The following is a 17,119-nucleotide window of genomic DNA, read 5'->3' as shown; positions in this document are numbered from 1 at the left end:
TACAGAAGATTAACGATTTCAAAAGCCAATGAGTTGTATTTTGCACAACTATAGTAATGTCTGTTTAGACACAGAGCAGAATAAAGACGTTCCACAGTGACATCACAGACAGATTTCTGCTGACAACCTCTGTGCTCGTCATATACCTTGCAGGGCTGTTAGCTCAAGAGACTGTGAGTGGATTTCTGAGTGAAAAACATGCACATCGTATAGCCGCTTTAAAACCATGCATTACTGTAGTGGAATAGTCCTGTTTTAAAACCATACATTACTGTAGTGGAATAGAATAGTCCTGTTTTAAAACCATACATTACTGTAGTGGAATAGAATAGTCCTGTTTTAAAACCATACATTACTGTAGTGGAATAGTCCTGTTTTAAAACCATACATTACTGTAGTGGAATAGAATAGCCCTGTTTTAAAACCATACATTACTGTAGTGGAATAGAATAGTCCTGTTTTAAAACTATACATTGCTGTAGTGGAATAGAATAGTCCTGTTTTAATAGCAGTTAGAATGAAGCTATGTATTAGCTACACTAGCATAGCAGTTAGAATGAAGCTATGTATTAGCTACACTAGCATAGCAGTTAGAATGAAGCTATGTATTAGCTACACTAGCATAGTACTTAGAATGAAGCTATGTATTAGCCACACTAGCATAGTACTTAGAATGAAGCTATGTATTAGCCACACTAGCATAGCAGTTAGAATGAAGCTATGTATTAGCCACACTAGCATATCACTTAGAGTGAAGCTATGTATTAGCCACACTAGCATAGTACTTAGAATGAAGCTATGCATTAGCCGTGTGGTCAGGCATTCTAAGACGTGTGTTAGTGCTGCTAGTGTGGGTACTGGAACATAGCATGTCCCCTTTCACACCCAGGTAGTGTCCCTAATGGCACCTGATTCCCTATGAGCTCTGATCTAAAGTAGTGCACCAAATAGGGAATAGGGTGCCAGGGGCCGTAGGGTTCTGGTCTAAAGTAGTGCATCATATAGGGAATAGGCAGACCAGCCAGTCATGTGAATCCTCTCCTATCCTGTCTTGCCAGTCACCATACCCACCTAGACTACTTACTATCCAATACAGTCTCTAATATCTTCTGCTGACTATTGGTGTGTGTGTGTGTGTGTGTGTGTGTGTGTGTGTTCGTACTTTACATAAGTACCACTCTCCCATATTGAGGTATAGTAATATAGTGGTAGAGAGGGAGACAGAAAGGGCAACAGAGATGGAGAGAGGGGGGCAGAGAGGGAGGGAAGCAGAGAGGGAGGCTAGCTACTCAGCAGGGCAGGCAGTAAGGCAGGGCTAGCTACTCAGCTGGGCAGGCAGTAAGGCAGGGCTAGCTACTCAGCAGGGCAGGGCTAGCTACTCAGCAGGGCAGGGCTAGCTACTCAGCAGGGCAGGCTTAAGGTCTGTTCCATGATAGCATCGTCACGAACAAGGCTTCCCTAAAACGGAAGCCTGGGGAAGTTGAAGGCAGAAAAATATCTAAATTGGGAACCGGCTGTAAATCAGTGAACCCAAAAGCCTTGCTGCGGAGCTCCAATAGTGCTCGCTACATTAGTGTCGTAGGTGCAACAGTGCGTGAGGACGCTCTGGAAATCGCTGATTAAAACCCCATCAGAATATGCTGATGTGTGTCTATGTTGTGTGTAGAACATACTTCTGATAAACACAGTTCAGCTTTTCCTCCAGGGTCTCTACCCTTTTCTGCAATGTTGCAAACTAGCATATGGAACAACTCTACAAAACGTGTCCTTCCCCGGTCTGAAAACAGTGACGAACATAACACGTTTTGCCATGTGGGGGGGGAGGGTTCTGGAAATGTAACATCCAATCAAGACCCGGCACCTGGGAACCAGCGAACCATTCAAACCGTTTCTTTGCAAAACTAAATTCTCCAGAGCGACCAAATTAATATGTTGCAGCTGAGTATAAAATTTAAGGACCAGAAAATAAAGGGGCGTGGAAAATATTAACCAATAGATAAAGAGGAAACAATATTAACCAATAGATAAAGAGGAAATAATATTAACCAATAGATAAAGAGGAAATAATATTAACCAATAGATAAAGAGGAAATAATATTAACCAATAGATAAAGAGGAAATAATATTAACCAATAGATGAAGAGGAAACTATATTATAATAATAACTATAATAACTATACTATAATAATAATTCTCTGTGGTAATGCACGGTCATGGGATAACTGTCATTCTGTGGTAATGCACAGGCATGGGATAACTGTCATTATCTGTGGTAATGCACGGTCATGGGATAACTGTCATTCTCTGTGGTAATGCACGGTCATGGGATAACTGTCATTCTCTGTGGTAATGCACGGTCATGGGATAACTGTCATTCTGTGGTAATGCAGGGCTATGGGACAACTGTCATTCTCTGTGGTAATGCAGGGCTGTGGGATAACTGTCATTCTCTGTGGTAATGCAGGGCTATGGGATGACTGTCATTCTCTGTGGTAATGCAGGGCTATGGGATGACTGTCATTCTCTGTGGTAATGCAGGGCTATGGGATAACTATCATTCTCTGTGGTAATGCACAGCCATGGGATAGCTGTCATTCTCTGTGGTAATGCACAGCCATGGGATAACTGTCATTCTCTGTGGTAATGCACGGTCATGGGGTAACTGTCATTCTGTGGTAATGCAGGGCTATGGGATAACTGTCATTCTGTGGTAATGCAGGGCTATGGGATAACTGTCATTCTGTGGTAATGCACAGTCATGGGATAACTGTCATTCTCTGTGGTAATGCACAGCCATGGGATAACGGCCATTCTCTGTGGTAATGCACAGCCATGGGATAACGGCCATTCTCTGTGGTAATGCACAGCCATGGGATAACTGTCATTCTCTGTGGTAATGCAGGGCTATGGGATAACTGTCATTCTGTGTGGTAATGCCTGGCTATGGGATAACTGTCATTCTCTGTGGTAATGCAGGGCTATGGGATAACTGTCATTATCTGTGGTAATGCAGGACTATGGGATAACTGTCATTCTCTGTGGTAATGCAGGGCTATGGGATAACTGTCATTCTGTGTGGTAATGCAGGGATATGGGATAACTGTCATTCTGTGTGGTAATGCAGGGCTATGGGATAACTGTCATTCTCTGTGGTAATGCAGGGCTATGGGATAACTGTCATTCTCTGTGGTAATGCAGGGCTATGGGATAACTGTCATTCTGTGTGGTAATGCAGGGCTATGGGATAACTGTCATTCTGTGTGGTAATGCAGGGCCATGGGATAACTGTCATTCTCTGTGGTAATGCACGGTCATGCGATAACTGTCATTCTCTGTGGTAATGCACGGTCATGGGATAACTGTCATTCTCTGTGGTAATGCAGGGCTATGGGATAACTGTCATTCTGTGGTAATGCACGGTCATGGGATAACTGTCATTCTCTGTGGTAATGCACGGCCATGGGATAACTGTCATTCTCTGTGGTAATGCACAGCCATGGGATAACTGTCATTCTGTGGTAATGCACGGTCATGGGATAACTGTCATTCTCTGTGGTAATGCAGGGCTATGGGATAACTGTCATTCTGTGGTAATGCACGGTCATGGGATAACTGTCATTCTCTGTTTCAATGCTGTTTGTATGTTTTTCCAGTCTATCATTTAGTCTCCTTTTAGACCAATATAAAAAAACACATGGGCCGTCATCTCATTGTTTACCCCGGGAGAAGAGCAGTTATCTCATTGTTTACCCTGGGAGAAGAGAAGTTATCTCATTGTTTTGTCCGGGAGAAGAGCAGTTATCTCATTGTTTACCCCGGGAGAAGAGAAGTTATCTCATTTTTTAGTCCGGGAGAAGAGAAGTTATCTCATTGTTTACCCCGGGAGAAGAGCAGTTATCTCATTGTTTAGTCTGGGAGAAGAGCAGTTATCTCATTGTTTAGTCTGGGAGAAGAGCAGTTATCTCATTGTTTACCCTGGGAGAATAGCAGTTATCTCATTGTTTAGTCTGGGAGAAGAGCAGTTATCTCATTGTTTACCCTGGGAGAAGAGCAGTTATCTCATTGTTTACCCTGGGAGAATAGCAGTTATCTCATTGTTTAGTCTGGGAGAATAGCAGTTATCTCATTGTTTACCCTGGGAGAAGAGCAGTTATCTCATTGTTTAGTCTGGGAGCGGAGCAGTTATCTCATTGTTTAGTCTGGGAGAATAGCAGTTATCTCATTGTTTACCCCGGGAGAAGAGAAGTTATCTCATTGTTTAGTCTGGGAGAAGAGCAGTTATCTCATTGTTTACCCCGGGAGAAGAGAAGTTATCTCATTGTTTAGTCTGGGAGAAGAGCAGTTATCTTATTGTTTACCCCGGGAGAAGAGAAGTTATCTCATTGTTTACCCCGGGAGAAGAGCAGTTATCTTATTGTTTACCCCGGGAGAAGAGAAGTTATCTCATTGTTTACCCAGGGAGAAGAGCAGTTCTCATTGTTTACCCCGGGAGAAGAGCAGTTATCTCATTGTTTACCATGGGAGAAGAGCAGTTATCTCATTGTTTAGTCTGGGAGAATAGCAGTTATCTCATTGTTTAGTCTGGGAGAATAGCAGTTATCTCATTGTTTAGTCTGGGAGAATAGCAGTTATCTCATTGTTTACCCCGGGAGAAGAGCAGTTATCTCATTGTTTACCCCGGGAGAAGAGCAGTTATCTCATTGTTTACCCCGGGAGAAGAGCAGTTATCTTATTGTTTACCCCGGGAGAAGAGAAGTTATCTCATTGTTTACCCCGGGAGAAGAGAAGTTATCTCATTGTTTACCCCGGGAGAAGAGAAGTTATCTCATTGTTTAGTCTGGGAGAAGAGCAGTTATCTTATTGTTTAGTCTGGGAGAAGAGCAGTTATCTCATTGTTTAGTCTGGGAGAAGAGCAGTTATCTTATTGTTTACCCCGGGAGAAGAGAAGTTATCCCATTGTTTACCCCGGGAGAAGAGCAGTTATCTCATTGTTTAGTCTGGGAGAATAGCATTTATCTTAAAAATGGGGAACATGGTGAGGGCTTGAATTCATCAAATATATGTAAACTCTACAGATTATGTAAATGAATCTCTCGTCCTTCTCTATGTCGTCTGTTTCCATGTCTGTGGAGGAGTCTCCCTCTCCCCACCTCCCTCCCTCCCTCCCTCCCTCCCTCCCTCCCTCCCTCCCTCCCTCCCTCCCTATCCATGAGTACATCTCTCTCCAACTATCTCCCTCCCTCCCTCCCTCCCTCCCTTGATGAGTGTCTCTGTTGTTCTGTAGTTGTGTTTATGCTAATAGCCTGGCAGAAAGGTTGAGCTATAACTGGACCTCTTTTCCCCTGACAGAGGTAACACACAACCTCTATTTATCTAAACAAAAGACCACAGTCACACCATCACAGTCACACCATCACAGTCACACCATCACAGTCACACCATCACAGTCACACAGTCACACCATCACAGTCACACCATCACAGTCACACCATCACAGTCACACCATCACAGTCACACCATCACAGTCACACCATCACAGTCACACCATCACAGTCACACCATCACAGTCACACCATCACAGTCACACCATCACCCTATAATACAGGCTAACATTACTATGACCACAGTCACACCATCACAGTCACACCATCACAGTCACACCATCACAGTCACACCATCACCCTATAATACAGGCTAACATTACTATGACCACAGTCACACCATCACAGTCACACCATCACAGTCACACCATCACAGTCACACCATCACCCTATAATACAGGCTAACATTACTATGACCACAGTCACACCATCACAGTCACACCATCACAGTCACACCATCACAGTCACACCATCACCCTATAATACAGGCTAACATTACTATGACCACAGTCACACCATCACAGTCACACCATCACAGTCACACCATCACAGTCACACCATCACCCTATAATACAGGCTAACATTACTATGACCACAGTCACACCATCACAGTCACACCATCACAGTCACACCATCACAGTCACACCATCACCCTATAATACAGGCTAACATTACTATGACCACAGTCACACCATCACAGTCACACCATCACAGTCACACCATCACAGTCACACCATCACCCTATAATACAGGCTAACATTACTATGACCACAGTCACACCATCACAGTCACACCATCACAGTCACACCATCACAGTCACACCATCACCCTATAATACAGGCTAACATTACTATGACCACAGTCACACCATCACCCTATAATACAGGCTAACATTACTATGGTGCGGTTTACAAATGCATGTGCTCGGAACAATCAAAATGTTCATTTAGCACATGATCAAATAAGGGGAAGTAAGTGATTAATTATGACGACAATGCTCCAATCCTACGTCAGGTATAATCTCTATGTGTGTTCAATGAGGGGTTATACATGGCCTAAATGTTATGTTGACATTATACAGTATATGTTATACAGTACAGGGTCTATATATTATATTATACAGTACAGGGTCTATATATTATATTATACAGTACAGGGTCTATATATTATACAGTACAGGGTCTATATATTATACAGTACAGGGTCTATATGTTATACAGTACAGGGTCTATATGTTATACAGTACAGGGTCTATATATTATACAGTACAGGGTCTATATATTATATTATACAGTACAGGGTCTATATGTTATACAGTACAGGGTCTATATATTATACAGTACAGGGTCTATATATTATACAGTACAGGGTCTATATATTATACAGTACAGGGTCTATATGTTATACAGTACAGGGTCTATATATTATACAGTACAGGGTCTATATATTATACAGTACAGGGTCTATATATTATATTATACAGTACAGGGACTATATATTATACAGTACAGGGTCTATATATTATATTATACAGTACAGGGTCTATATGTTATACAGTACAGGGTCTATATATTATATTATACAGTACAGGGTCTATATGTTATACAGTACAGGGTCTATATATTATATTATACAGTACAGGGTCTATATATTATATTATACAGTACAGGGTCTATATGTTATACAGTACAGGGTCTATATATTATACAGTACAGGGACTATATGTTATACAGTACAGGGTCTATATATTATACAGTACAGGGTCTATATGTTATGTTATACAGTACAGGGTCTATATATTATACAGTACAGGGACTATATATAGTATTAGTACAGGGTCTATATATTATATTATACAGTACAGGGTCTATATATTATACAGTACAGGGTCTATATATTATACAGTACAGGGACTATATGTTATACAGTACAGGGACTATATATTATACAGTACAGGGTCTATATGTTATACAGTACAGGGACTATATATTATACAGTACAGGGTCTATATGTTATACAGTACAGGGTCTATATATTATACAGTACAGGGACTATATATAGTATTATACAGTACAGGGACTATATATAGTATTATACAGTACAGGGTCTATATATTATACAGTACAGGGACTATATATAGTATTATACAGTACAGGGTCTATATATTATACAGTACAGGGTCTATATGTTATACAGTACAGGGTCTATATATTATACAGTACAGGGACTATATATAGTATTATACAGTACAGGGACTATATATAGTATTATACAGTACAGGGTCTATATATTATACAGTACAGGGACTATATATAGTATTATACAGTACAGGGTCTATATATTATACAGTACAGGGTCTATATGTACTTCCGGCGCCGACAGAGATGGCCGCCTCGCTTCGCGTTCCTAGGAAACTATGCATTTTTTTTACGTGTTATTTCTTACATTAGTACCCCAGGTCATCTTAGGTTTCATTACATACAGTCGAGAAGAACTACTGAATATAAGATCAGCGTCAACTCACCATCAGTACGACCAAGAATACGTTTTTCGCGACGCGGATCCTGTGTTCTGCCTTACAAACAGTACAACGGAGCGGATCCTATGCGGCGACCCAAAAAAACGACTCCGAAAGAGAGGGAAACGAGGCGGTCTTCTGGTCAGACTCCGGAGACGGGCACACCGTGCACCACTCCCTAGCATTCTTCTTGCCAATGTCCAGTCTCTTGACAACAAGGTTGATGAAATCCGAGCAAGGGTAGCATTCCAGAGGGACATCAGAGACTGTAATGTTCTATGCTTCACGGAAACGTGGCTCACCGGAGAGACGCTATCCGAAGTGGTGCAGCCAACGGGTTTCTCCACGCATCGCGCCGACAGAAACAAACATCTTTCTGGTAAGAAGAGGGGTGGGGGCGTATGCCTTATGGCCAACGTGACATGGTGTGATGAAAGAAACATACAGGAACTCAAATCCTTCTGTTCACCTGATTTAGAATTCCTCACAATCAAATGTAGACCGCATTATCTGCCAAGAGAATTCTCTTCGATTATAATCACAGCCGTATATATCCCCCCCCAAGCAGACACATCGATGGCTCTGAACGAACTTTATTTAACTCTCTGCAAACTGGAAACAATTTATCCGGAGGCTGCATTCATTGTAGCTGGGGATTTTAACAAGGCTAATCTGAAAACAAGACTCCCTAAATTTTATCAGCATATCGATTGCACAACCAGGGGTGGAAAGACCTTGGATCATTGTTACTCTAACTTCCGCGACGCATATAAGGCCCTGCCCCGCCCCCCTTTCGGAAAAGCTGACCACGACTCCATTTTGTTGATCCCTGCCTACAGACAGAAACTAAAACAAGAGGCTCCCACGCTGAGGTCTGTCCAACGCTGGTCTGACCAAGCTGACTCCACACTCCAAGACTGCTTCCATCACGTGGACTGGGAGATGTTTCGTATTGCGTCAGATAACAACATTGACGAATACGCTGATTCGGTGTGCGAGTTCATTAGAACGTGCGTTGAAGATGTCGTTCCCATAGCAACGATTAAAACATTCCCTAACCAGAAACCGTGGATTGATGGCAGCATTCGTGTGAAACTGAAAGCGCGAACCACTGCTTTTAATCAGGGCAAGGTGTCTGGTAACATGACCGAATACAAACAGTGCAGCTATTCCCTCCGCAAGGCTATCAAACAAGCTAAGCGCCAGTACAGAGACAAAGTAGAATCTCAATTCAACGGCTCAGACACAAGAGGCATGTGGCAGGGTCTACAGTCAATCACGGACTACAGGAAGAAATCCAGCCCAGTCACGGACCAGGATGTCTTGCTCCCAGGCAGACTAAATAACTTTTTTGCCCGCTTTGAGGACAATACTGTGCCACTGACACGGCCTGCAACGAAAACATGCGGTCTCTCCTTCACTGCAGCCGAGGTGAGTAAGACATTTAAACGTGTTAACCCTCGCAAGGCTGCAGGCCCAGACGGCATCCCCAGCCGCGCCCTCAGAGCATGCGCAGACCAGCTGGCCGGTGTGTTTACGGACATATTCAATCAATCCCTATACCAGTCTGCTGTTCCCACATGCTTCAAGAGGGCCACCATTGTTCCTGTTCCCAAGAAAGCTAAGGTAACTGAGCTAAACGACTACCGCACCGTAGCACTCACATCCGTCATCATGAAGTGCTTTGAGAGACTAGTCAAGGACCATATCACCTCCACCCTACCTGACACCCTAGACCCACTCCAATTTGCTTACCGCCCAAATAGGTCCACAGACGATGCAATCTCAACCACACTGCACACTGCCCTAACCCATCTGGACAAAAGGAATACCTATGTGAGAATGCTGTTCATCGACTACAGCTCGGCATTCAACACCATAGTACCCTCCAAGCTCGTCATCAAGCTCGAGACCCTGGGTCTCGACCCCGCCCTGTGCAACTGGGTACTGGACTTCCTGACGGGCCGCCCCCAGGTGGTGAGGGTAGGCAACAACATCTCCACCCCTCTGATCCTCAACACTGGGGCCCCACAAGGGTGCGTTCTGAGCCCTCTCCTGTACTCCCTGTTTACCCACGACTGCGTGGCCACGCACGCCTCCAACTCAATCATCAAGTTTGCGGACGACACAACAGTGGTAGGCTTGATTACCAACAACGACGAGACGGCCTACAGGGAGGAGGTGAGGGCCCTCGGAGTGTGGTGTCAGGAAAATAACCTCACACTCAACGTCAACAAAACTAAGGAGATGATTGTGGACTTCAGGAAACAGCAGAGGGAACACCCCCCTATCCACATCGATGGAACAGTAGTGGAGAGGGTAGCAAGTTTTAAGTTCCTTGGCATACACATCACAGACAAACTGAATTGGTCCACTCACACAGACAGCATCGTGAAGAAGGCGCAGCAGCGCCTCTTCAACCTCAGGAGGCTGAAGAAATTCGGCTTGTCACCAAAAGCACTCACAAACTTCTACAGATGCACAATCGAGAGCATCCTGGCGGGGTGTATCACCGCCTGGTATGGCAACTGCACCGCCCTCAACCGTAAGGCTATCCAGAGGGTAGTGAGGTCTGCACAACGCATCACCGGGGGCAAACTACCTGCCCTCCAGGACACCTACACCACCCGATGCTACAGGAAGGCCATAAAGATCATCAAGGACATCAACCACCCGAGCCACTGCCTGTTCACCCCGCTGTCATCCAGAAGGCGAGGTCAGTACAGGTGCATCAAAGCTGGGACCGAGAGACTGAAAAACAGCTTCTATCTCAAGGCCATCAGACTGTTAAACAGCCACCACTAACATTGAGTGGCTGCTGCCAACACACTGTCAATGACACTGACTCAACTCCAGCCACTTTAATAATGGGAATTGATGGGAAATTATGTAAATATATCACTAGCCACTTTAAACAATGCTACCTTATATAATGTTACTTACCCTACATTATTCATCTCATATGCATACGTATATACTGTACTCTATATCATCGACTGCATCCTTATGTAATACATGTATCACTAGCCACTTTAACTATGCCACTTGGTTTACATACTCATCTCATATGTATATACTGCACTCAATACCATCTACTGCATCTTGCCTATGCTGCTCTGTACCATCACTCATTCATATATCTTTATGTACATATTCTTTATCCCCTTACACTGTGTATAAGACAGTAGTTTTTTTGGAATTGTTAGTTAGATTACTTGTTGGTTATTACTGCATTGTCGGAACTAGAAGCACAAGCATTTCGCTACACTCGCATTAACATCTGCTAACCATGTGTATGTGACAAATCAAATTTTGATTTGATTTGATTTGATTTATACAGTACAGGGACTATATATAGTATTATACAGTACAGGGTCTATATGTTATGTTATACAGTACAGGGTCTATATATTATACAGTACAGGGTCTATATATTATACAGTACAGGGTCTATATGTTATACAGTACAGGGTCTATATATTATACAGTACAGGGTCTATATATTATACAGTACAGGGTCTATATATTATACAGTACAGGGTCTATATGTTATACAGTACAGGGTCTATATATTATACAGTACAGGATCTATATGTTATACAGTACAGGGTCTATATGTTATACAGTACAGGGTCTATATATTATACAGTACAGGGTCTATATATTATACAGTACAGGGTCTATGTATTATACAGTACAGGGTCTATATATTATTACAGTACAGGGTCTATATATTATACAGTACAGGGACTATATATTATACAGTACAGGGACTATATATTATACAGTACAGGGTCTATATGTTATACAGTACAGGGTCTATATGTTATACAGTACAGGGTCTATATGTTATACAGTACAGGGTCTATATGTTATACAGTACAGGGTCTATATATAGTATTATACAGTACAGGGTCTATATATAGTATTATACAGTACAGGTCTATATATAGTATTATACAGTACAGGGTCTATATATTATACAGTACAGGGTCTATATATAGTATTATACAGTACAGGGACTATATATTATACAGTACAGGGTCTATATATTTATACAGTACAGGGTCTATATATTATACAGTACAGGGTCTATATATAGTATTATACAGTACAGGGACTATATATTATTACAGTACAGGGTCTATATATTATACAGTACAGGGTCTATATATTATACAGTACAGGGTCTATATGTTATACAGTACAGGGTCTATATATTATATTATACAGTACAGGAGTCTATATATTATACAGTACAGGGTCTATATATTATACAGTACAGGGTCTATATATTATACAGTACAGGCGTCTATATATTATACAGTACAGGGTCTATATATTATACAGTACAGGGTCTATATGTTATATTATACAGTACAGGGTCTATATATAGTATTATACAGTACAGGGACTATATATTATACAGTACAGGGTCTATATATTATACAGTACAGGGTCTATATATTATACAGTACAGGGTCTATATATAGTATTATACAGTACAGGGACTATATATTATACAGTACAGGGTCTATATGTTATACAGTACAGGGTCTATATATTATACAGTACAGGGTCTTATATTTATACAGTACAGGGGTCATATAATTATACAGTACGGGTCTATATATTATACAGTACAGGGTCTATTGGTTATACAGTACAGGGCTATATATTATACAGTACCAGGGTCTATATATTATACAGTACAGGGTCTATATGTTATACAGTACAGGGTCTATATATTATACAGTAACAGGCGTCTATATTATACAGTACAGGGTCTATATATATACAGTAACAGGGTCGATATATTATACAGTACAGGGTCTATATATTATACAGTACAGGTCATATATATGTTATACAGTACAGGTCTATATATTTACAGTACAGGTCTTATATTATACAGTACAGGGTCTATATATTTATTATACAGTACAGGGTCTATATATTATTACAGTACAGGGTCTATATATTATACAGTACAGGGTCTATATATATACAGTACAGGGTCTATATATAGTATTATACAGTTACAGGGTCTATATATAGTATTATACAGTACAGGGTCTATATATTATACAGTACAGGGTCTATATATTATACAGTACAGGTCTATATATTATACAGTACAGGGTCTATATTATACAGTACAGGGTCTATATATTATACAGTACAGGGGGTCTATATATTATACAGTACAGGGTCTATATATTATACAGTACAGGGTCTATATATTATACAGTACAGGGTCTATATATACAGGGTCTATATATTATACAGTACAGGACTGATATATTATACAGTACAGGGGTCTATATATTATACAGTACAGGGTCTATATATTATACAGTACAGGGTCTATATATTATACAGTACAGGGTTATATTATACAGTACAGGGTCTATATATTATACAGTACAGGTCTATATATTATACAGTACAGGGTCTATATGTTATACAGTACAGGGTCTATATATTATACAGTACAGGGTCTATATATTATACAGTACAGGGTCTATATATTATACAGTACAGGGTCTATATATTATACAGTACAGGTCTATATATTATACAGTACAGGACTATATATTATACAGTTACAGTGGTCTATATTATACAGTACAGGTCTATATATTATACAGTACGGGTCTATAATATATACAGTAAAGGGTCTATATATTATAGTACAGGGTCTATATATTATACAGTACAGGGTCTATATATTTACAGTACAGGGTCTATATATTATATTATACAGTACAGGGTCTATATATTATACAAGTACAGGGTCCTATATATTATACAGTACAGGGTCTATATATTATACAGTACAGGGTCTATATATTATACAGTACAGGGTCTATATATTATACAGTACAGGGTCTATATGTTATATTATACAGTACAGGGTCTATATATTATACAGTACAGGGTCTATATATTATACAGTACAGGGTCTATATGTTATATTATACAGTACAGGGTCTATATATTATACAGTAAGGGTCTATATATTATACAGTACAGGGTCTATATGTTATACAGTACAGGGTCTATATATTATACAGTACAGGGTCTATATATTATACAGTACAGGGTCTATATGTATACAGTACAGGGTCTATATATTATACAGTACAGGGTCCTATATATTATACAGTACAGGGTCTATATATTATACAGTACAGGGTCTATATATTATACAGTACAGGGTATATATGTATACAGTACAGGGACTATATATAGTATTATACAGTACAGGGACTATATATAGTATTATACAGTACAGGGTCTATATGTTATGTTATACAGTACAGGGTCTATATGTTATACAGTACAGGGTCTATATATTATACAGTACAGGGTCTATATGTTATACAGTACAGGGTCTATATATTATACAGTACAGGGTCTATATATTATACAGTACAGGGTCTATATGTTATACAGTACAGGGTCTATATATTATACAGTACAGGGTCTATATGTTATACAGTACAGGGTCTATATATTATACAGTACAGGGTCTATATATTATACAGTACAGGGTCTATATATTATACAGTACAGGGTCTATATATTATACAGTACAGGGTCTATATGTTATACAGTACAGGGTCTATATGTTATATTATACAGTACAGGGTCTATATATTATACAGTACAGGGTCTATATATTATACAGTACAGGTCTATATATTATACAGTACAGGGGTCTATATGTTATACAGTACAGGGTCTATATATTATACAGTACAGGGTCTATATATTATACAGTACAGGGTCTATATATTATACAGTACAGGGTCTATATATTATACAGTACAGGGTCTATATATTATACAGTACAGGGTCTATATATTATACAGTACAGGGTCTATATGTTATACAGTACAGGGTCTATATATTATACAGTACAGGGTCTATATATTATACAGTACAGGGTCTATATGTTATACAGTACAGGGGTCTATATATTATACAGTACAGGGTCTATATATTATACAGTACAGGGTCTATATATTATACAGTACAGGGTCTATATGTTATGTTATACAGTACAGGGTCTATATATTATACAGTACAGGGTCTATATGTTATTTATACAGTACAGGGTCTATATATTATACAGTACAGGGTCTATATATTATACAGTACAGGGTCTATATATTATACAGTACAGGGTCTATATATTATACAGTACAGGGTCTATATGTTATACAGTACGGGTCTATATATTATAACAGTACATGGTCTATATATTATACAGTAACAGGGCTATATATAGTATTATACAGTACAGGGTCGATAATGTTATACAGTATCAGGGTCTATATGTTATTACAGTACAGGTTCTACATACAGGTACATTATATATTATACAAGTACAGGGTCTATATAGTTATAACAGTACAGGGTCTATATAGTTATACAGTACAGGGTCTATATATTATACAGTACGAAGGGTCTATAGTATTGATAACATGTACAGGGTCTATATATTATAACAGTACAAGGGTCCTATATATTATACAGTACAGGATCTTATATTAATACGAGTAGCAGGGATCTAATATATGTATACAGTACAGGGTCTATATGTTATACAGTAACAGGGTCTATATAGTTAATATCAGTACAAGGTCATATAGTTATTACAGTACAGGTCTATATGTTATACAGTACAGGGTCTATATATATAATATACAGTACAGGGTCTATATATTATACAGTACAGGGTCTATATATTATACAGTACAGGGTCTATATATTATACAGTACAGGGTCTATATATTATACAGTACAGGGTCTATATATTATAATATACAGTACAGGGTCTATATGTTATACAGTACAGGGTCTATATATTATAATATACAGTACAGGGTCTATATATTATACAGTACAGGGTCTATATATTATACAGTACAGGGTCTATATATTATACAGTACAGGGTCTATATATTATACAGTACAGGGTCTATATGTTATACAGTACAGGGTCTATATATTATACAGTACAGGGTCTATATATTATACAGTACAGGGTCTATATATTATACAGTACAGGGTCTATATATTATACAGTACAGGATCTATATATTATACAGTACAGGGTCTATATGTTATATTATACAGTACAGGGTCTATATGTTATACAGTACAGGGTCTATATATTATACAGTACAGGGTCTATATATTATACAGTACAGGATCTATATATAGTATTATACAGTACAGGGTCTATATATTATACAGTACAGGGTCTATATATTATACAGTACAGGATCTATATGTTATACAGTACAGAGTCTATATGAGGAGGGATGACAGAGGCAAGAGAGAGGGAGGAGAGGAGGGATGACAGATGGAAGAGAGAAAAGAGAAGAGAGGAGAGGAGGGGTGACAGATGGAAGAGAGAGAGGAGAAGAGAGGAGAGGAGGGATGACAGATGGAAGAGAGAAAGGAGAAGAGAGGAGAGGAGGGGTGACAGATGGAAGAGAGAGAGAGGAGAAGAGAGGAGAGGAGGGGTGACAGATGGAAGAGAGAGGGAGGAGGAGAGAGGAGAGGAGGGGTGACAGGTGGAAGAGACAGGGAGGAGAAGAGAGGAGAGGAGGGATGACAGAGGGAAGACAGGGAGGAGAGGAGGGATGAAAGATGGAGGAGAGGACAGATGAGAGATGGAGGAGAGGACGGATGACAGATATATGATGTATTCCCTGCGGCTTGTCCCTTGCCTAGAGGAGGTTGGGCCGTCCACACACATTAGGTGTGTGTGTGTGTGTGTGTGTGTGTGTGTGTGTGTGTGTGTGTGTGTGTGTGTGTGTGTGTGTGTGTGTGTGTGTGTGTGTGTGTGTGTGTGTGTGTGTGTGTGTGTGTGTGTGTGTGTGTGTGTGTGTGTGTGTGTGTGTGTGCGTGCGTGCGTGCGTGCGTGCGTGCGTGCGTGCGTGCGTGCGTGCGTGCGTGCGTGCGTGCGTGCGTGCGTGCGTGCGTGCGTGCGTGTGTGTGAATGCCACAGTCTGGATAATATATTCACCCTGACTAAAGGTCAAATAGGAGGAGATCTTTCCCCTCATCGTCTACAACGGTCAATGTCAAATAGAGAGAGAAGAGAGAAATGAAGGATTGTCTCTGTCTCTCTGCCCAGCAGGGAGATGAGGATTGTCTCTGTCCCTCTGCCCAACAGGGAGATGAGGATTGTCTATGTCCC

This window comes from Oncorhynchus kisutch, unplaced genomic scaffold, assembly GCF_002021735.2.
Source record: "Oncorhynchus kisutch isolate 150728-3 unplaced genomic scaffold, Okis_V2 Okis09a-Okis19a_hom, whole genome shotgun sequence".
Classification (NCBI taxonomy): Eukaryota; Metazoa; Chordata; class Actinopteri; order Salmoniformes; family Salmonidae; genus Oncorhynchus; species Oncorhynchus kisutch.
Note: the sequence above shows the minus strand (reverse complement) of the source record.